General features: G+C 47.8%; 1 pseudogene; it reads left to right on the top strand.

Moving 5' to 3' along the window:
- Positions 1–1908: 1908 nt before the first annotated feature.
- On the top strand, positions 1909–2084 carry LOC138460009 (U1 spliceosomal RNA; annotated as a pseudogene).
- Positions 2085–23148: the final 21064 nt, after the last annotated feature.

Below are 23148 nucleotides of genomic sequence, written 5' to 3'. Positions count from 1 at the left end.
ACTTCCTCCTAGAGAATCAGGAGTCCATTAATCTAAGCGCACAGAAGGCGCTTCAAGCAAAGAACTGTAACCAGATTCCACGCTCACCTGCCACACAAACAAAGCGACGGCCCAGGTAGGAGTACGCACAGCACACTAAATACAGGACTTTTTGGCATGTAGAGACACACCCACTCCCTGACTCTCTTTTTTATTGTTATTTGCCCTTAGATGCCCCAACACAGTGGTACATCAAGTGATAACCGAAAGTCCACTAGATTCGTCCTGAAGACGGCACCAGTAGCGCAATTACTTACTGAGTGCCAGAAACACCACTATTGTGTCGACTAGACAGATGTGAGGTCAACCGGACCACATTCTAAGTCACTATCTCTACTAACCCTCACCAGAAATCAGTGACTGTAAAGAAAAAATGTATGAGGTTGAACAATATACCTAAACACTGAAATATCCTGGTCATTACGGGCAAGCAAATAGCTTTCTTATTGTTATGTTGTTTTGCATTTTTAATAGCTATGTTATGCTATTTTTTTAAAAAACCACAGTAATAATAAATCATTCTAATTGCATTTTCATGAACATTGGGTGTCTCTCATGTGTACAGACAACTGGCAGTGATCTGTAAATAGTGTGCTGCTTCCATAACCAGGCCAGTGTTGAACAGGTGGGGAAGCCTAAATCCATTTTGTCCTCAAATTGTTACACCCCTCATGGCTCAGGCCCCCCTTATCAAAAAGAGGGACATACACACCCCCGAAATTATAAACCTCTCAAATTATATCCTGTAGCCCTAGTCACCATCACGATTGCAGACAAGACAGCTACGCTTCCCGTCCTGTTCCAGGACAATGTACCTGCCCACATCTTGTTGGGAAATGATCTAGTAGAGTTGGGGTTGATCTCTGATGCAATACCCCTGACTTCTGCTGCAGTCACTAGGTCTCAGGTCACACAGGTTCTGACTGCTAGTCAGGTACCCAAGCCAAAGGGGAGAGCCAAGGTGAGAAGGAAGAGCAAGAGGACTACCTCCGTGCAACATTCCCTGTAAGGTGCGCACTTGTGCGGCGCGCACATTTGATTGTGAAGCTGGGCATATTGTTTATTTTATTGCGCACGTGCCCTCCCTTGAATTATCATTGATATATATATATATTTTTTAAACTTTCATCCAATATTGACGGGCATGGCACGGACCTCTGCAGCCACTCACAACTTGACGCAGTCACATGCTTTTTAATTTGATTGACTATAGCAGCACTTGGATGCACGTGCTGCACTGCTACAGCCAATCAAACACAGTTGCTCACACGGCAGCTCCCCCCTCCCACTCACTCCGACATTCAGACCTTGTGCGTGAGGCGTGGCAGCAGGCGCCTTGATTGGAAGCGCTCTACAGTGCTGGACGGTGCAGTCAAGTGACTTTCTTCAGGCCCATACGCTGGGCACTGGTGAACCCGTGTGCATTACCTTAGACAACAGGGGGGGACTGGTGAGTAAAACAGAGGCTGCTTAATGCTTGCATGTGTTGCCATGTCTGGCAGGGGGGCAACCTGCCTGAGACGTTCTTGTTAAGTGGGGCAACCTGGTGGCTCAGGAGGGCCATGGGCCCCCAGCAGACTGCAACAGGCCTGCTCGAGCCCTCCTGATTCTGACTGGCAGCCGCCAGCCAGGCTTGAATTATTTTGCTCAATCTCAGGCAGAGCAGGGCCTGATGGAGAAATGAACTGCGCTACAATGTGCCTCTTCTGCTGGGCTCTGCCTGCCGAAGCTTCCCCGACATAGGCCAGGCAGCTATACAGAAGCTCAGGGCTTCCGGAAGGGCTGGGTCTGGGTCAGTGCCTGCCTTCTCACCCTCGCTTAGCGGGGCTTTCAGGATAGGCCCAACCCCTGCCTTTACGCTTGCAACGCATACTTACCTGGCAGGGGAGAGTCTATAATCAGAAAGGCAGAGCTCCCAGCCACGAGGCGCATCCATTGCACATCCATTGCACATCGGATTTGCTGACTCCTGCAATGTCCCCAAATGTGGGATACTCGACTGCCTTATTTGTTGCAGAGGGGGACTGTGTTCCTGCTTTTCCCTGACTTATTGGTGAAAGAGAGAAAAGTGTGTGTTTGTGTGTGTGTGTGTGTTGTGTGTGTGTGCAGTGTAGTAGTCAAAGAGGGCTAGCGCTGAGATCCGAGGCATGCACTGGAGAGGCGCAGTTCACACGCACAGGCTCCTAGCTCGGGACTTGGGCAGCAGGCCCTGTGCGCCCCATGATATCAGATGCCCAGGGCAGTGTCTAGCCACCTTCGTGCCCAGGGCGAAACACCAGAATGTGCCCCCCCCCACCCCGACTGGCACACGTCACTCCGAAACTACACCTATGTGTCGTGCGACAAAACCCCTCTTCAACATGAATAAATAATTGATATATAAATTAAGCTGGTTTCCTTACATTGTAATGCAAGTACTTTACAAATGAATTCACTGCTGCTGCGCTGGTGTGTGCAGGCAGCCAGCCTGGCATTTCAAGCAAATGAGTGCTATTACCATCTGCACACTTCTTAGGGATTGTTAGTGGCATGGCTTTGCATCGACGTGCCCAATCGGGAGAAACATGATCCTTTTACTGTGGAGCAGTAAAGGGTTATATGAAGGTAGTTCAGCAAACCCAAACCCGAATTGTGTTGGACATACCTATACCCTGCTTGGTGATAGTGACCTAGGGGGCTAGAAATTTTGAAGTAACATGCAATTGGTTCCACTTCCATCCACTCCATTTCTATCACCAAGCCCAGCCAACTCAGAGGCCTTTGGCACCATCCATCCAGCTGTATGTGTGATCTTGAGCATGTAAGAGAGTGCAACCTGGCTGAAACATAGCAGGGTGCAGGGTCACATATTCCCTCATCTCAGGAGCTGCAAGCTTTGCCCAATTAATTATAAGTTGTTTCCCGTCCTTCAGATTAGCATAGGTGGTTTTCAGGAGTAATGTCATACCCTTCCCTTTAGGCGTTGATATGAACACATAACTTCAAACCACGTGTTTTCTGAAGGACATTTTAATGCATGTTCTCCCATATCTATTGGCTATGTTTTCACATACACATGCATGTACAAACACACGCACACACTCTTTTCTCTCTGTCTCTATCTCTCTGTCTCTCTGTCCTTCAGACATTTGCCACTTATCATTACAAGCTAGGCGGTTTCTCTTTCATGATGATTAGCAAAGTTGTAGTAAGGTCAAAAATACTCACTTACTGAAACCCCCTGATATGCTGGTAAAGGGTGCTTGCATATTTTCCATGCCTCGTTGGAGGTCATCAGCCAGGATACTCGTCTGTTGCAGTCCTTATTTTATTTTATATACAGGGAGGCACAATGCTATTTTGATCACAAAGTATGTATAATAGATAAGAAATCTGATTTGACGGGAAGCAGTGAGTTTCTTACAAAGCAGTGGGTTTCAGTGACATTCTGACCAGTTTGTTGAGGGAGAGGGGAGTGAAGTTGTGCCACAAATTCGCATTCCTCTCTTGCACACTGTGGAATCGGATCACTAAGCTCTTGCTCACTGAAAGGCAACGGCTCTGACCCGAGACTCAACTCCTGACGAAGAAGAGGCAGAAGACCCTCCTGCAGGAGAGGTGCTCAACCCAGAAGATCACCCAGACCTTCAATGCCTGCTGGCTGAAGGGGGCTCTCTAGGGGAGACTTCTGTAAGGGTCAGAGAGAGGGCCATTCTCTTGAGGGTCTAAGAAAAGAGGCCCAGGCACAAGGTGAAGTACCTAGATTATTCAAGATTTATTGGGAAGGTGAGCTCCTTTGAAGTGAGCCCACTAAGCCTGAACCTGGTGCCGTCAAGGTGGTACCCAAGGTTTACAGGCCATTCCTGTTGCAGTTGGCGCATGAGGTGCCCTTAGTTGGGCATCTTGGGACCAAGAAGACTAAGCAAAGTCTATCTGCACAAATTCTACTGCCCTGGATGGGAGTAGAGGTGGAGTACCACTGCCGGACCTCTCCCACTATAGCCTTTGCCAGTAGTTGGCACTCCATTTGAGAAGGTAGGCATTGACATTGTTGGTCCCTTGGACGCTCCCACATCAGGTACACACCAGTTCACCCTGGTCCTGGTTGATCATGCCACCCGGTACCCTGAGGCTATATCCCTTCGGGCCATTTCTGCCATTGTGGTTGCCAGGGCTCTCCTGGGCATTTTCACCAGAAGTAGATTCCCTAAAGAGGTGGTCTCTGACAGAGGATCCAACTTCATGTCTAGTTACATTCAAGCGATGTGGAAGCAATGCGGGGTAACATATAAGTTCTCCACCTCCTCCCATCCCCAGACCAATGGTCTGGTTGAGAGGTTTACTAAGACTCTCAAGTGCATGCTGGGTGCTTTGGAAGAGTCCCTAAGGAGGACATGGGATCTCCTCCTACCATGCCTGCTGTTTCCCTATAGAGAAGTGCCTCAAGAGGGTGTTGTTTTCAGCCCCTTTGAGCTTCTCTTTGGACATCACGTGAGGGGGGCTCCTTGTCTTAATCAGAGAAGATTTGAAAGCTTCACCTCCAGGTCCTGCCAAGCCAGTGGGGGACTATGTATTAGGCGTCAGAAGGAGGATGGCACCGATGATGGGCTAGGCATCAGCAAATCTTAGGGCAAGCCAAGAATTAAACAAGTACTGGCATGACCTTAAGGCCTCACAAGTGGATTGGACTCCAGGACAGGAGATCCTACCGATGGAGCCTACCAAGCCTCGAGCTTTGGCAGATAAATGGACTGGACCCTTCAGGATAATCTCCAAGATGGGTGAAAACTATCTGGTTGACATGGCAGTCCCTGGGGTAGCCCCTTAGGTATTCCATGTTAATGGGCTCAAGCCTTTCCACAGAAGAGAGGAAGTCTCACGTCTTCTGCTAGCTTCAGAGCAAGAGGAGGATGGGAGTGAGCTCTTTCCTGATTTGCTGCATAGCAACCTTCAGGATGGCTCAGTGGAGGGAGTACATCTCTCTCTCCAGATCTGACACCAGAGCAGCAGAGGGCCTGTGTGGCTTTGCTCCGGCAGTATGCCCCTCTATTCTCACTGACACTAGACCTCACCCCATGGTGCAGGCTCAAAATTGACACTGGTGGCAGTGTACCTGTCAAAAGCAGATGCCATTGAATGTCAGATATGGTAAAGAACCACATCCAGGCTGAGGTCACCAAGATGTTGGATCTGGGTGTAATTGAACCCTCAACCAGTCCCTGGTCCAGCCCCATGGTCCTTGTCCCCAAGGCAAGTTCCCAGACAGGTACCAAGGATTGGAGGTTCTGTGTGGGCTACAGAGGAGTCAATGCAGTCATCAAAAGTGATGCACACCCATTGCCCAGAGCTGATGAGTTTGTGTACACCATAGTTGCTGCCAAATTTGCAAGCACCTTTGACCTTACCTCAGGCTATTGGCAAATAGCTCTGATTAGCGTCATGCCTTTTGGGTTGGAGAATGCCCCTGCCACCTTCCAGAGGTTGGTCAATCATGCGCTCAGTGGGCTGGAGGCTTTTTATGTGCCCTATCTAGATGACATTGCTGTCTACAGTTTCACCTGAGAAGAGCATTTGACACATTTGGATCAGGTGTTGGAGGCACTGCGAAGGGCTAACCTAACTATCAAGGCCACCAAGTGCCAGATAGCTCAGGGAAAAGTCACTTACCTTGGTCATGAGGTAGGAAGGGGTCGAATCCAACCTCTCCCCAGTAAGGTACAGGATGTACATGACTGGGAGACTCCCGCTACTCAAACCCAGGTGAGAGCTTTTTTGGGCCTCACTGGATATTACCGGAACTTCGTGGGGGACTATGGAAGCATAGCTGCCCCTCTGATAGCTCTGATGTCGCCCAAGCAATCGAGGAAGGTTAACTGGATGGAAGACTGTCAGAGGACCTTTGTTAGCTTGAAGGAAAGTCTGTGCAGGGCACATGTGTTGTGTGCGCCTGACTACAGCAAACCCTTTATTGTTCAAACTGATGCCTGTGAAACCGGAATTGGAGATTTCTTGTCTCAGTTAGATGACAAAGGGATGGGAAAATCCTATTATATTCATCAGTAGGCAACTCAAATGTAGAGAACTTAGGTGGGCTACTATTGAAGAGGAATGTTTCATAAGGCATTTAGGCCCTACCTTAAGGGGTCTACCTTCAAGGTCCAAACTGACCGTAAGCCCTTAAAGTGGCTTATGCAGATGAAGGGTGAACACGCTAATCTGCTCAGGTGGTCCACTAGATTGCAAACGCTAGACTTCACTATTGAGCATAGACCAGGGAAGAGTCGGGATAATGCAGGTGGCCTTTCCAGAAGGTATGTTGACCATCTGGATGAGGGTGTCAATCTCGTGGGAGATTAGAGAGTCCTAACCTCAGTCGCGGGGATGAAGGTGGGGGAGGGGGTGACTGTGATGCTGGAAATGTATTGGAGGGACAGGGTCTCCATGTCCTTGTCCTGTACTCCCTTATCATGTGTGTTCTGTGTTGTTTTCTGCACAGGAGTCCAGTTGGGACTCTTGGCAGTGCAGCTCTTCCTCTTGTTGGTCATGGTGAACAGAGACCCTTGGGTTACCCTCATGGCACCCATGGGTGGAGGTACACCCTGTACACCTAGTGTATGTATTTCAGCACGTGTGTGTGGCCCACAGAGCAGGGTATGGGATGGTGCAGCTCCATGCTGAATTTGACAGGTTCTCTGAGCATCCTCTATTTTGGGATACCCAGTTTCTGCCATAGGAATCAGTGGATTCCTGATAGAAGGCAAGATGGCCCCTGTGGCCTCTTGGTTTCTATTGCTTGTTACCTTGTTTTCCCAAAGTCCTGAGAAGACCTGACTATGTCCCTTCCCCTGACTGACTTTTGGGTGGAAGAACCATATTTGGTATTGTGGGGAAGTCCAAGCCACACTGACTGGAGCCTTCCCAGTAACTGTATGTTGTGGGTACACCCTTTGGGTTGGACCTGTGTGAATAGAGTGTGCGACCAATATGCATTCTATGTTATGGGTTTCTGGTTTCTGTGTGAGTGACACAAAGAATGAGACAGGTCTGCCTGAAACTGACATGAATGCAGTGTGATGTGCTGAAAAGCTGGGTGCTTGCCCCAATCCACATTCCTTGTTATGGGTGTCTGAGTGGAAGTGAATAGCCTGAATGCCCGTGAGCCTGATTCGTTGCCTGTCTGCATGAATGCCCTTCTGTCTGATTGGCTGACTGAGCTTAGCTCAGCAGGGTGAATGAGGGACATATGTGTATATCTAGGACCTCTCACTTCCCAATTTTTTCAGTAGCTGAAGTCGAAACTTAAAGTTACTTATCCTCGAGCCCAGCTGGAAGAAGATTAATTGCTGCTGCTTTCCTTCGATCCAATCTGATAGCTGCTGAGTCTCTTGAGGACTGTTCCAAGAGAGGACCTGGCTAGGAGACATTCCCCGAGCTACGAGGGAACATTGTGCAGAAGCTGATCTTCATTGAGGTACCCTGGAAGCCAGTCTCAAAATGCTGTTGACCGGAGAAGTGGTCTGCCAAGAATACTGAAGTGAAGCACCAGGAAATCAAAGCCATCTAAGTCCATCGCAGTTGACTGGGGTTCGGAGGGTTGTTGCCGTGAGGCGGGAAAGCTTGCCGTGAGGCGGGAAAGCTTGACGCTGTGCTGCTCGATGACCTCAGCCGCAACTCTCCACCTTGCCTAAGAACATTGAACGAAGTGTTCCCTGGACATCACTGTCGACTGATTTGTCCTGCCCGAGAAAGTCAAGGCCGTCGATGACCGAGGAATGTCCGCTGGTGGGTTTCCCACCACAGGAAGTCCACGAAGACGCCAACAAGTGTAGATTTGAAATCCAGCTGTGGTCGAATCCCGATCATCGATGCCGATGTGGACACCCAACGTCCGCTGCCGGGCCTACGTTCTTCACCTTTGCAGCACCAAACTCTTTACGAGGTGAACCACATGCCTCATCTTCGCAGGATACGATCGATCATCGAAGAGTCCCGGGAAGGTTGAAGCTGCCGTCTCGACACAAGTGTTGTTCACATTTCTTCGAGGAATCTCGATGCCCTGTGGCTCCTGCTTTAAAGGGAGTCCACTCTTGAGGGATCCGTTGATGAACTGTCGAAGAAACTCTTCTAACTCAGGTACATTGGGGTAGTTGAACATTTTAACCAGGAAACAAGACCATTTTAAACATAAATGGACTGACCTTGTTAATACTCATTATTATAGGTGCCCAGGTGGGGGGGTCCTCACTCAGAATTGTGCCTTGTTAGAGCGAGAAAACATTCTGCCATTGTTTAAACTAATTTCCCTTCCTTCCTATGATCTATGCTGATACACATTGTTATATGATTTGTATGCCATTATAATTGTCAACAGTTGATGCATTTTAAAGGTGTCAATAGCTAAGTGTGGTACCAAATATACATTGTATATATTTGCCATATTAGAATTGCCACAGTACAAAGTGTGTTATTAATTAATTATATCTTGAACCTTATTTATATATAAAGAACTGTGTTAGCACATAACATATTGTGTGGATATTCCTTTGTGGGGTCTTGGGGGCTACACTGTACTTAAGAACCAGCTTGCATCACCTCCAGAGAGCTTAAGCCGTGGTTGCTCGTCCAAGCTACCAAATAGAGAACAATGGCTGGGGTGCTCTCTGGGACTGCCACTGTGCTTGGGGATTGTCGACCCACATGGGAGACAGCCGCCCAAGGCTCGGGACATCACCCCCGACCATCCTGGAGCTTGGGCTGGCCCTCTGTTATAGCTTTTCCCAACCAGTGAGCCCTGGCAGTGTGGCAATGCCTTCCCAGAGGGAAAAGCTGTAATGCAGCCCAGCCAGAGCTCCAGGACGGTCAGGGGTGATGTCCCCGAGCCCGGGCGCTTGTTTCCCATGTGTACCGACCATACCCAAATCCAGCCTGGAACTCTGACTGTGCTGCGTTACAGCTTTTCCCTCTGGGAAGGGATGGGGACCCTGCCAGGGCTCCCTGGGCATTACCTATGCACCACCCGTTCCCGCCCACACCACTGAGACTTCAGCGACGGTCCCGCCAACCATACTAACAATCCACCCCCACCTATAATATATAATAACAGAAGGACATTTCATACATAAGCTAGCAAAATCTTCAGCCTGCCACAACTATAAACAAAACAATCATTATCTGTGGTCAGCCCAGCAAAAACAAATCCAAACTATCATGCTCCTATCACCCCCACCCTTTTCATACAAGCCATCCCTGGTGGTCTAACGACCCCCACCAACCCAGTAAAAACACATTTGCCCCTTCCTAGGTGCAGATTGCCAGATTACACTAGCAATCTGTCCCTAGGGAGGGCTAAATTGCATGCCCCATCCATTTGGGGCAGGAGGGGGAGAGGGCCACCTGCCCATTCATAAAAGCCATCCTTGCTGGTCCAGTCACCCCCGGCCCCAGTAAAAACAAATGTACCCCTTGCTAGGGGCAGATTGGCAGATTACACTGGCAATCTGCCCCCAGGAAGGCCTACATGACATGCCCCATCCATTTGAGGTGGGGGGAGAGGACCATCCCCCTTTTATATAAAACAAAAGTTCTGGTGGTCTAGTGACCCCTCACCCTCCAGAACAACCCCAACAAAAAAAAGTACTTTTATTTTTTTCTGGTTTATTTGCCCGATCGCTAGGGGCTGATGGGCACATTAGTGTTCCCATTTGCCCTCAGGGTGGGCAAAACATAATACCCCATGCTTTGGGGGCCAGAGGGGTAGAGACCACTTTTACACTAAGCTGCCTCCTCACAGCCCATCCTACTTCAAAACAGATCCCTGGTGATCTACTTGTCTTGCTGGCTGCAGATCGAGCAATCTGTGGCCAGCAATGCCACAAGGTAAGTGCCATTGGAAAGGGGAGTGTCTCCCCTTTCCAACAACACCTCTCTCGATCAAAAATGGGAATGGGAATGCCAGGGATCGAGGGAGAAACTACCTTCCTGTTCACCCCCACAGCCGAAAATGGCTGGGGTGGTGAAATTACATTCAGTCTCACGTCAGCACGCATTACGCACGCTGACGTGAAACTGAAGGAAATTCAATGCCCGGGTCGCCAGGAGGACCCTCCTCCTCACATATCCCCGGGGTTGAATTTAGGTTTTGGGTGATCACAAAAATAGAAGTGCTAAAAAGGACAAGCTACCTCGTCCTCTGCACTGCAAACGTAGTTCTGAGGTTGGGATAGCTTGTCCTTAGCACTTAAGGGGTTAAACGTAATGAGACCCATCAGGCCCAGTCAAGAAACTGGAAATGACCCAGAGAACAATAGGTTGTTTTAGAGCCAGAAATCTCTGGATGGCATGATCCAGGAAGAGACTGAGAAGAGAAAGACTAATCGAGATGTCTTTGACCTGTGAAAAACCTGAGGGTATCATCACGCCCACTCCACTTGGATCCTCTTCTCACGTGGCCAGGGAAAGGCCATCACTTTTGTATCCTGACCCTGGTGGTGGAGATGCGAGGGAGGATCACCTAGGTGGAGGGTCAGTGGGGATTGGGGAGAAGATGCCGGCAGGTGAAACATGGTATCCCCTTTTCTGTGTGCTGACCAACTGTCATGATCTCTGCTTCCAAAAGGTCAGGGTTTTCCCAACTCCCTTGGAAGCAGATCCATAACCCAGGTTCCGAGTGCCAACCAGTCCCAATTGGGACCTTTTGGAACCAGTCCTGGCGCCAGTGGCACCAGGCTCATAAATATGCCCAGTCCCAGCGCTGGAAGCGCCGGGCTCATAATGCTTGGGTGGACTTACCTGCAGCAGACCATGCTGCTTACTTGCCTGCCAGTTGAGCCTCTGATCCTCTTCTGTTTGGAACTACTTTTCCTGTTGGGTGGGGCAGGAGCCACTCCCTAGATTCAGAACACTGGAACTCTTCTGGAAAGCAGGAACTCTTTTCTTACCTAGGCGTGGCTGTGGAAGGAGACACCTAAGCACTACAGGAGGCTATTTAAACCACACCCGATGGATGAATCTTGCTTTGCGTTACTCTGCATCCTCTGCAGCAGAACGCTCATCGTGTCTTCTGCATCTGATCCTGGGCCTAAGGAAAAAGGCTTACCATCCTGAATCCAGTCTTCAGCAACACCTATAAAGACAAGAAAGAACAGGTTAGCATTACGGTCTTCAGTGACAGCTCTTCACTTACCTGGTCCATCGGCTGTCACCAACGCCTCGCGCTGCATTCTGGCATCTGAAAGACAAAGGCTTACCTACTCTTCGTGCGCTCCGGAGGTCTTCACACTGCATTCCGGCATCTGAAAGACAAAAGCTTACCAACTCTTCGCACGCTCCGGAGGCCTTCGGCGCTGCATCCCGCATCTGAAAGACAAAACAAGGTGCGTTTAAAGACATTGGGGAACTTTAATACTCACGTGCCATTACTCCTTTCCACATCTAACCCAGTGGGTATTCCGGCACCCTGCAGCCGCTCCGAACTTGTACCTGCAAAATAAAAAGACAGTTAGAGCGCATCGTGAAGCAGGCAACAAGCGCTTACTTACGTGCTTCCAGGCGCTTCTATTCATCACACGGGCTCCCTCTTCAACTCACTTCAGCCCGTCATCCGCCATCGCCGGAACCCTGCAAAACAAGAAACATCATTACTAAAGACTTTAAAGACATTAGAATTACTCGAAGCTTACCGTTCGTGCAGTAAACGACGGACAGCAGTCCTCTGAAGTCAAGAGGCCTGCTCCCCTTATCCAGTGAAGAAACTGGTTACAGCACCCTGCCCCGAGGCAGATGGAGAGCACGGCGTTCACTTACCTAAGGTGAGAGCGTTAACATTTGGGGTTCTACAGGAGCAGAGAAAGGGAAGAAGAGAGAGACATTCAATAACCCAGTTCCTTAATCCCATATTTTCTATCTGCAGACATCTTACCCTTCGAGTCAGACATACAGTGCACAGAGGTCCAGCCCAAAGAGCCAGCCGTGTGTTACACATCACCTTTGAAGATACGGTATACGCCCAGTCAAGACCGGCGCCTCTACGGGAATCAGGTGAGCGTTACAGAACGCAAAGCCTACCACAAAACTCCCGTCCAGGCGCTATGGAAACCTCGGATACCGACCAGCTAGCCCAGTTACTTGGGGAACTAAGGGCAGAAGTGCATGCAGCCCGTCAGGAAACGAACGCTCTAAGAAGGGAACTGATTATTTCCAAGGAGCGAACAGATGATCTCGCTAGACAATTGCTACAGTCACAAGCCGGACAGACCCCGTTACCCGCATCTGGGGGAAATCTTCCTTCTACATCCTCTATGAATCCAGTGCAGATCAACCTACCTGGGAATGTACCTCTGGCTCCGCCCGAACGATTTTCTGGTGACCCAAAGAGGTTTGCAGTATTTATCAATCAGTGCCGGTTGCATTTCTTATACCGGCCAGCAGCCTTTCCAACTGATCAAGCTAAAGTAGCTTTCGTGCTTTCGTACCTTAGTGGCAATGCGGCAGACTGGTCGATCCCTCTAGTAAATCAAGATGATCCGGTCCTCCATGATTTTCAAGCTTTTCAGCTCAGTATGGAAAAACTGTTCGCAAGACATTCACAGGGGCAGGCCTTGGACAATGAGCTTCTTTCATTGCGACAAGGTAATCAAGACCTTTTGGCTTATATTGCGTCTTTCAACACACTGATAGTGGAAACTCAATGGCCTGAGGACAAAAGGATTACGCTGTTTTATAGAGGTCTACGTGGAGAGCTCAAAGATGTGTTAGCCCAAGTAGTGAATCCCCCACAAGATTGTTCGGACTATATAGACTTCGTCGTTCAAATAGATCACAGACTGCAGAACAGGAAGGCCGATCGTTCCAAGTTTGATGCTCAAGTATTTTCCAAACCGGCAACTCCTTCCAAAGGAGTAGACTCCGGGGAACCCATTCAAATAGGGGGTCTGAAAGGTCCTCTAACACAAAAGGAGCGGGAAAGGAGAAAACAGTTGCAATTATGCCTCTATTGCGGAAACTCAGGGCACTTTCTTCGAGACTGTCCGGTGAAACCTGCCAAGAAGGCAGTAGGAGCTGCAGTTACCAAAGTTACAAACTCTGAGCAGGGAAACGACCTCGCCCGACAAGAATAGAGGTCCTCTTGCCGAGCGTGAAAACCAGTTCCGTGACCTCGCATTTCATGATACCTATGGTCCTCATTAGCCCTGATAATCCGGATCGATTACATGCAATTGCAGTTACGTCGACAGCGGTGCCATCGGCAATTATGTGGATCATGAAATGGTTTTGAGGATGAATCTAACTCTTTGTCCCAAGGCTGTATAGGACGTCATTACTACGGTGGATGGTACGGAGATAGCATCCGGGCCAGTAACGCATACCACTCAAGAGGTGACGCTAGTAAGTCAAGATGGACACCATGAGAAGATCGTGTTCGATGTGATCAAGGCCCCTCAGTTTCAGATTATTCTACGAATACCTTGGTTAGAGAAACACAATCCTCTGATCGATTGGCGAGCAAGAACGGTCCAGTTTCCAGAATATGTCTCTACTTGTCACCCTCCACCTGGTGTTGCACTGGCAGCAATTTCTTCAGAGACTCCCCAGTTACCTCCCGAATACCTAGAATACCAAGATGTTTTCCGGAAGGATCAGGCTAACTCTCTACCTCCTCATAGGTCTTATGACTGCCAGATAGACCTGATACCTGGATCTACTCCTCCTTGTAGTAGAATTTATGCCCTCACCGAGTCTGAGAACCTTCACCTTCGACAATACCTGGATCAATACCTGGCAAATGGGTTTATTCGTCCTTCCAAGTCCCCTGCTTCTTCAGCTTTGTTCTTCGTTCCAAAAAAGGAAGGAGACCTTAGAACTTGTATAGATTATCGCTCCCTGAACCAGATCACCGTTAAGAATAGATATCCGTTACCTTTGATCCCTGAACTCCTGGACCAAGTCAGAAAAGCATGCATATATACAAAGCTGGATCTTAGAGGAGCTTACCACTTGGTACGAGTAAAAGAGGGCGATGAATGGAAGACGGCCTTCCGCACCAAGTATGGACTATTTGAATATCAGGTCATGCCCTTCGGACTTTGCAATGCCCCGGCTGCCTTTCAATATTTTATGAACAATGTCCTCAGAGAGCTCATAGATGTGTGTGTTGTTGTTTACATTGACGACATCCTCGTTTATTCTTCATCGGAATCTGAACATCGGAAACACGTGAAAATGGTCCTCGAAAGATTGCGTCAACACAAACTTTTCGCTAAGTTGGAAAAATGTGTTTTCAACATGATTGAAGTTGAATTCTTGGGATTCATATTATCACCTGGCGGAGTGCGTATGGATTCAAAGAAGGTCGATGCAGTTCTCAAATGGCCATCACCATCCTCCGTAAAAGGTGTGCAAAGCATGTTAGGCTTCGCTAACTTTTACCGCAGGTTTATCCCCGAATTCTCTCGAATAGTCCATCCCATCACTGCCTTGTTAAAGAAAAACAAACGTTTTGAATGGTCTACCGAGGCGGAACAAGCTTTCCAGGATTTGAAGACTAAATTTATCTCTGCACCAATCTTAAAACACCCTCGCCCCGAACTCCCCTACATCGTGGAAACTGATGCTTCAAGCCTTGCCATGGGGGCAGTTCTATCACAAAAGGACCCGGTAACCAATCAGTTGCATCCCGTGGCATTTTGGTCCCGCAAATTCTCGCCTCCTGAAATCAATTACACGATTACTGACAAGGAACTTCTGGCTATCAAGTCTGCCTTTAAGGCTTGGCGGCATTATCTGCTGGGGGCCCAACACACCGTTACTGTGATTACGGATCACCGAAACCTGCAATATTTGAAAACCGCAAAAGCCCAATCCTCTAGACAACTCCGTTGGGCATTATTCTTTGCCGAGTTTGACTTCATAATTACCTATCGACCTGGTACAAAGAACGGTAAAGCTGATGCCCTTTCTCGGATGGGAGTGGAAGAACACTTGATCAACCCTAAACCTGTACCAATCATTCCCGAACAAAGAATTCTGGGTGTAATCGCCACAGAATCCATAGAGGAAGTTAAGGATAAAGCCAGGCAACTTGTAACTCCAGCAGACATACAGAATTGGCATCTGCAGGGAAAGGACTTTGCAGTAAAGGACAACTTATTGTATTTCCAAGAACGATTATACCTACCCAGCACAGATTTACAGAAAAAAGTAATCTCTTGTTATCACGATTCTTTAATGGAAGGACATCCCGGTATGGCCAAGACCTCAGAAAAGATCAAGCGCTACTTCTGGTGGCCGTCTTGGAAAAAAGATATCAGAGACTTTATAATGTCCTGTGGAGTATGCGCCCAAAACAAGAGTCAAAAGGAAAGACCAGCAGGCCTCTTACGCCCTATTGACATCCCACCTCGCCCTTGGCATACGCTTTCTATGGACTTCACCACCGATCTACCTCCATGCTCCGGATACAATATGATTCTAGTAATCGTGGACTTATTCTCCAAGATGGCGCATTTCATTCCGCTCAAAGGCTTGCCAACAGCAGCAACTCTGGCCCGAGAATTTCTCGAAAACATCGTCCGACTGCACGGTTTTCCTTCGGTTCTAATTTCGGATCGAGGTAGTCAATTTATTTCTCATTTTTGGCGAAGTTGCTGTCGGTCGGCTCAAATTGATGTGAGACTATCGACCAGTCACCAGCCTCAGACCGACGGACAAACCGAGAGGACCAATCAAACTCTGGAACAGTATTTACGCTGCATGCTGCAACAAACTGAAAAAACTTGGAAAGACATCCTTTGGATAGCCGAATATGCCTACAATAACTCTGTCCATTCGGGAACTGGGAAAACCCCGTTTTTTCTTTTGTACGGCAGTCACCCTCGAAACTCGGAGCAATACAAGAAAGGAGCAGATCAACATCGGAAGGAAGCCCCTCAATATCAAGTAGGGGATCAAGTCTGGTTATCCACCAAATATCTACCTCTAAAAGGGCCACGCACATTCAACCCAAGATACCTTGGTCCCTATTCCATCACTACCATAGTAAACCCAGTAGCGGTCAAGTTGGACTTGCCCCCGCACATGAAGATACATCCGGTCTTCCACGTCTCTCTATTAAAACCAGTGCAACCTCAAACCCGACTAACTAAATCTCCAAAACCTATCCTAGTTGATGGAGAACTCGAGTTTGAAGTCAAAAGCATTCTGGACTCCAAGATCTCCAAATCTAAACTATTTTACCTAATTGACTGGAAAGGCTACGGCCCCCAAGAGAGATCCTGGGAACCTGCTGAATATGTCCACGCTCCTCGCCTAATCAAAAGATTTAACCGAACATTTCCTGACAAGCCAAAACCCCCGGAGAAGCCCGGTTTGGGAGGGGCCTTGAGGGGGGGTACTGTCATGATCTCTGCTTCCAAAAGGTCAGGGTTTTCCCAACTCCCTTGGAAGCAGATCCATAACCCAGGTTCCGAGTGCCAACCAGTCCCAATTGGGACCTTTTGGAACCAGTCCTGGCGCCAGTGGCACCAGGCTCATAAATATGCCCAGTCCCAGCGCTGGAAGCGCCGGGCTCATAATGCTTGGGTGGACTTACCTGCAGCAGACCATGCTGCTTACTTGCCTGCCAGTTGAGCCTCTGATCCTCTTCTGTTTGGAACTACTTTTCCTGTTGGGTGGGGCAGGAGCCACTCCCTAGATTCAGAACACTGGAACTCTTCTGGAAAGCAGGAACTCTTTTCTTACCTAGGCGTGGCTGTGGAAGGAGACACCTAAGCACTACAGGAGGCTATTTAAACCACACCCGATGGATGAATCTTGCTTTGCGTTACTCTGCATCCTCTGCAGCAGAACGCTCATCGTGTCTTCTGCATCTGATCCTGGGCCTAAGGAAAAAGGCTTACCATCCTGAATCCAGTCTTCAGCAACACCTATAAAGACAAGAAAGAACAGGTTAGCATTACGGTCTTCAGTGACAGCTCTTCACTTACCTGGTCCATCGGCTGTCACCAACGCCTCGCGCTGCATTCTGGCATCTGAAAGACAAAGGCTTACCTACTCTTCGTGCGCTCCGGAGGTCTTCACACTGCATTCCGGCATCTGAAAGACAAAAGCTTACCAACTCTTTGCACGCTCCGGAGACCTTCGGCGCTGCATCCAGCATCTGAAAGACAAAACAAGGTGCGTTTAAAGACATTGGGGAACTTTAATACTCACGTGCCATTACTCCTTTCCACATCTAACCCAGTGGGTATTCCGGCACCCTGCAGCCGCTCCGAACTTGTACCTGCAAAATAAAAAGACAGTTAGAGCGCATCGTGAAGCAGGCAACAAGCGCTTACTTACGTGCTTCCAGGCGCTTCTATTCATCACACGGGCTCCCTCTTCAACTCACTTCAGCCCGTCATCCGCCATCGCCGGAACACTGCAAAACAAGAAACATCATTACTAAAGACTTTAAAGACATTAGAATTACTCGAAACTTACCGTTCGTGCAGTAAACGACGGACAGCAGTCCTCTGAAGTCAAGAGGCCTGCTCCCCTTATCCAGTGAAGAAACTGGTTACAGCACCCTGCCCCGAGGCAGATGGAGAGCACGGCGTTCACTTACCTAAGGTGAGAGCGTTAACCTTTGGGGTTCTACAGGAGAAGAGAAAGGGAAGAAGAGAGAGACATTCAATAACCCAGTTCCTTAATCCCATATTTTCTATCTGCAGACATCTTACCCTTCGAGTCAGACATACAGTGCACAGAGGTCCAGCCCAAAGAGCCAGCCGTGTGTTACACATCACCTTTGAAGATACGGTATACGCCCAGTCAAGACCAGCGCCTCTACGGGAATCAGGTGAGCGTTACACCAACCTTACCCTCCCCCTGCCTTCATAGGCTGTTTTCAGCCACTTCCCATTGTTTCGCCTCACTTTGATCACTATACTACTTGGACGAGGAAGAGGCGACTAGGAGTGGTATACACTAACAGGTCATTTTACCACTCTGGTACTGAGACAAGGAAGATGCCTGAAGACTGCTGTGAGGGTTAGGCATGTCCAAAGAACACTACTTAATATGGTCAGGCAATTGTACTTGAGGACTCACACGTACAACCTGCTAAAGGGTTGCAGGTGTATAAAAGGTGGGACTGACAAGTAAGAAGGAGAGACCAGCAGGAGAGATGCCGGGCTGAGCCTTGCATGCCTCGGAAGGGAGAAATCTTACTGAAACGGAGGCTTCCAAGGAGGGTCCTGCCAGTAGTGCAGGATGCTGGCAATTATCAAGGAGGAGCTGTGCCGGGGCCCGAACAAGCTGTGAAAAGGGTCAAGAGTGTCAGCGCTCATTTGTCAGGTGCTTAGCTGGAGCTGTGAAGCACGGAAGAGACCTGAGTGCTGAAAGTCACCTGTAGCATCTGCGAGTGACGAGAGCAGCTACCGGCAACACACAGCAAGATTTATGGCAGGCGAGCGATGTTCGCAAAGCTACACAGGCATATGCGTGGAGCCGAGTGCGAGGTAAGAAGCCGCCTGGAGGAGCCGGTCCAGACCGGTGAGTGACGCAGGGAGAACACTTGCTCCAGACGCTCCTGTGGCTACTAGAGGGCAGATGTGACTGCCGGATGAATGGAAATACATATGAAGTTGAGAGTAAAACCTAAGAAAGGGGTTTTGTTGCACAATACGAACTGTGCATGTTTGAATTCCGAGTTAAAGGAAAGCTTTGATGAGCATCCGAATCGAAGGCAAGTATGAAAGAAACGCTAATAGTGAATATTGGAAAAAAAAGACTGAATCTTACTGAATCTTACTGAATAAAGTAAAAGCATGTCATGAACATTGTTGGAGATTGTGAAATTAAGGTGGTGAAAGAGAGTGAGCACCATGAGGTGAATTGTAGTAAAAGACAAGTTGTGGCAAAGCCAAGAGAGTGGCATAGAGGAGAACCCATTGGGGCAAAGCCAAGGGACTGGCAAGTAGAAACCCAGACTGAATTTGAAACAGGGCACAGGTGTGGTGCCATAAAACCTGCGTGATCAAGGAAGCCAAGGGTTATTGGTTGCGTGACCTGTAATGGGTGGATCATGTGGTCTGGCAACTGTGCCTAGTCCGAAGTTACCCTGTTTTGAAACAGTTAGGGAAAATACAGATGAGAAATTGTCATATGTGAAGGAGAATGCTGAAGTGAATTCAGGAGAGAGCAATCTGTGTTAAGTGTCAAGGAATCAGAAAGAGTATCAAATTGACCTGGAACTGGTTTTGAATATTCAGAGACAGAAACTAAGTGTGCATTGGAAAGCTGGCAAACAGGCTAACGTCTTGGGGAAGGGAACCCTGAGACCTTGTGAACTTTGTTGTTGCCTTGGGGAAGAAAACCGCAAGGCCTTGTTGGGGATGGGGCGCTGGAAAGTAAGCAGAGAGCTGGCAGAAGCTCAGAACTTTAATAAGGAACACTACTTAGTTTGTAATTTACATACACATGGTTTTAGCTGTAGTTGTGAGGGCAAGTGTAGGTTCTGGACACAGACAGACTTTTAAGTTGAACTTACTGACTTGGACCATCCTTAGTTTCTTTAGGGAGGGAAATCCCACCTTAGAATAGGGCAAGTTAGGCCTTACGCCATACTGGCATTTAAGTTAATAAAAGTATTTTGTTTGAATTTTGAAACTGTTGTCTTTGTCTTGCTTTATGATGCCTTCACAGACCCATCTAAACCCAAGAGGAGATTTGGAAGACAAGGGAGACTGGTGGCGATGAAAATATTCTGAAGCCTGACCCGACCCAAGAGGATATTGGTGGGAGAAGTGAGACCACAGTAGAACAAGATATCTTGCATCCTATCCAGACCACAGCAGGCTTGGAAATCCTCCTGTGGTCAGCAGACCCAGACTCCCCTCAACTCATAGTGGCTACCATGGGGAAAAAACAATCTGCTAGCCAAGGAAGAACAACCCTCCCCAGATTAAAGAGTTTCAGATTGAAGAAGATATGGTTTCAGATCCCATCAACATAAGGTATTGCCTTGTCATCCAAGCCAAAAACCCTCTTTACCCAAGGTCTGCCAAAGAAACCAGTCCTACTGACAGATGCCCAAGCGGAAGACACAACACTGATGGGGCTCACTAGAAAGGCTCCCTTCTACAGCGAGATGACTTGAAAATGAAGATATACAATCCAGATAGGTTGTACTCAGCTGGAGAACCCATGTCGATGTCAATGAAAAGCCATATTTCTACCCTTAGTCTAGGAACACACCACCCTGCATGTTTATGCAAATGGATGACACAGCAGGAAAGTATCACCTCACCATCAACATTTTCCCAAGACAAAGTCATGGCTGTATTCGATTAGCAAGATAAGTAGAGTGCCATTAGGACAGATTGAAGCCAACCCAGAATGAGACAACAATTCTCCATATAGATGAGGCTCAAGAGAAATACCCAATTATCCCCATTAATGCAGCAGTTACCCTCACTACATAAAACACTAGGAACAGATTTCCCCTAATTGGACCTGTGGGTTATCCGTGCCAGAAGGGTCAGTTGGATCATGTAGCTTGATCATGTCCTGGAGACAAAAGATAAGAGAACTGCACCTGAATTCAGACCCATAGGCGTCCCCCGAGTGTAGTGGGAAAACACTCTGAATGCAGAGCCTTCTAATAAGAGAACAATGGGCACTGACCTCCCTTTCCATGAACTCATTGAAAAGAAGACAGACATATATCCATGGAAAGCAAACGTTTGGCTGATCGGCTGTCTAGGGTCTTTGAAGTAGTCCACAGAGCTGAGGAATTCAGAGCAGGAACACATCTCTCTCTCTCTCTGTCAATGTCACTAAAGCAAGTTGTGCACTGCATAAGGAGAGTTAGGCTGTCAGGTAATTGTGCTGTGAAGTGTCTATAATATGTGGGGGGGCTAAATAGACACATGAAACGAATAAACATAAAGTCAAAGATAGGTTTTAAGGACGTCCACTTTGTTGTTGTGAAAGTAAAACGTCTAAAGACAAAAGCGACCTTTGAGTGGATGTCTTTCTCATCCATGACCTCTTTACTTAACAGAAAACATGTTTAACGTGTACGCAGTGGCAGTTTAGCATTAAAGATTAAAGCATACCATCGGACTACTATGATGGTAACTGATGCTATTGACACGTGACAAAATGGGGCTCTGCAAAGAGAAAATAAACTCTCTCACAAATCCAATACCTTTTATTCCCTTGCATTTCTATCGAGCGTCTCGTCCCTGCCCGCTCTTTATACCCGCTGCCTGCTGTGAATATCAAAGACTGTTCCCGCTCAATAACGAGAAGCGCGAGCAGATGGCATTTAGCGGGAAACTCATTTGCGATCATGCCTCACAATTTGCGCAGATTGGGGAGGCAACCGGTAGCTCCTTGCCTGAGCGGAGGCAAGGGCATGCAGTGAGCAATTTGACAGGTGCCTTGATCCTAATTATGCTGCATATTAGCGACTAACAGGACGTGGGAGGACGCAGCCCAGGTACGGAGCGCATCGCTGTCCCCGGATTCAGTCTGTTCGATTAACTGTTTAGGTGTGCCCTGATCATTGCAAAATAACAGTAATACTTTCAAAATGATTCTGCCATTATATTGTTGTTTAGCACGCTGTTGGTTCCCATCTAGGGTTGCATTGTACAGATCTCAGCACATACATACACGTGCATGGCATATGGTACATTTATAATAGTTTGTCAAAGTCCAGCGAGTGAGGGGTTAATCCACAGTGCATGGGAATCCTTAGCAAGAATGACTTTTGAAATGCGCTAGCTTTTTTTTTTCTTCTTTTGGGCATATCAATTCCAAATGCTGTAGATTGAGTCAGGTCAAAGCTTGTGACAGCTCAGTACATGTAAGTAAACTGTCTACCAACTAGTGCTTGGAGAACTTCCATCCTGTCAAACGCGGGAGTTAGACCGAATTGCATATGGTATGATATGATTTGGCATGTATAACGCGCCTATACACAAGTGTTTCAGCATTTGGCGCACCCCAACGTTCCTGCAGGATTTGAGAGCCCAGATGCTCTCCTCCCTGGCGACTGATATGAAATGCCACACGTGTGTTTGTCATGCAAAGCGGGCACTGTGATTCTACCCTGCCTGTTGGTAGTAGCCACAATAAGATGGCGGAGTTGTTGCAGGCTCAGTTACAAGTGCAGACGGTCATTCTATATTTTCTTCTCTTCCTTAGTTATTGACAGGAAATGTCACATGCATAAAGGCCATGCTAGGTGCTTACATGGGATCTCTCCCTTGTCTACGTTACTAGTGGCCACAAAAAGATAGCAGGTGTTTTAACACACTAATTTGCGGTCAATGACTGACAAATCCTGCCTCCAAAACATTCTATGATTTGCTCTTCACTAGTGGTCTCTCACCACAAAAGAAAATGACACACTGCGTTACTCTCCCTCAATCTAATCTTCTACTTAACTCAAAACAATTTTTTTTAATCTTTATCCCCCTACTATTCACTGAGAAGAAATGGCACATGTATGTCATGCAAGGTGGTCACTGCAATTCTCCTTTTTACCCAGTAGTAGAAGGATCGGCCGTAATATTTCCATTTTCTGCCTCTCGCTCTACTAAATCCTATTTTAATTTTCTCCATCTGAATGAAATTCTGTTTTAATTGTCTACATCTACCTCAACTAAATCCTATTTCCATTTTCTACATCTCCATGAACTAAATACAATTTGAATGCTCGATCTCTCTCTCTCTCAACTACTCTAGAATCCTACTGACCCCTCCTCTGTCTACAAGGGTGATCAAGAACTCCGACAGTCCACGCCATACATAACCACAGGCTCCCTGAGACGACTTCTTCAAAGTTTGATGGAAGTTTGGGGTGAATTGTTTCATGCTTTGTGTCTGCAGAAAACAGCAGGTAAGAGATATTTAAGAGAGCTGAACAAAACATGTTGTCAATGTTAGACATGTTAAACATTGTCCATTTAGATTGAGAGGCACAGAGTGATAGAGGAAAGTGCTCGGTGGTGGTGGAGACAGAGGCTTCTTCAGGTTGTGGAAGCGCCATTCAAGGCACCTTTTTGACGGAGATAACGGCTGTTGCAATTCTAAAGCAAAGGAGGACAATCTAATGGTAGGGTGCGAGTAGGGAAAGCAATC

The sequence above is a fragment of the Ambystoma mexicanum genome, chromosome 4p, assembly GCF_040938575.1.
Source record: "Ambystoma mexicanum isolate Mex_15411 chromosome 4p, UKY_AmexF1_1, whole genome shotgun sequence".
In the NCBI taxonomy this organism is placed as follows: domain Eukaryota; kingdom Metazoa; phylum Chordata; class Amphibia; order Caudata; family Ambystomatidae; genus Ambystoma; species Ambystoma mexicanum.
Note: the sequence above shows the minus strand (reverse complement) of the source record. Positions and strands in the feature narration are given on the sequence as shown.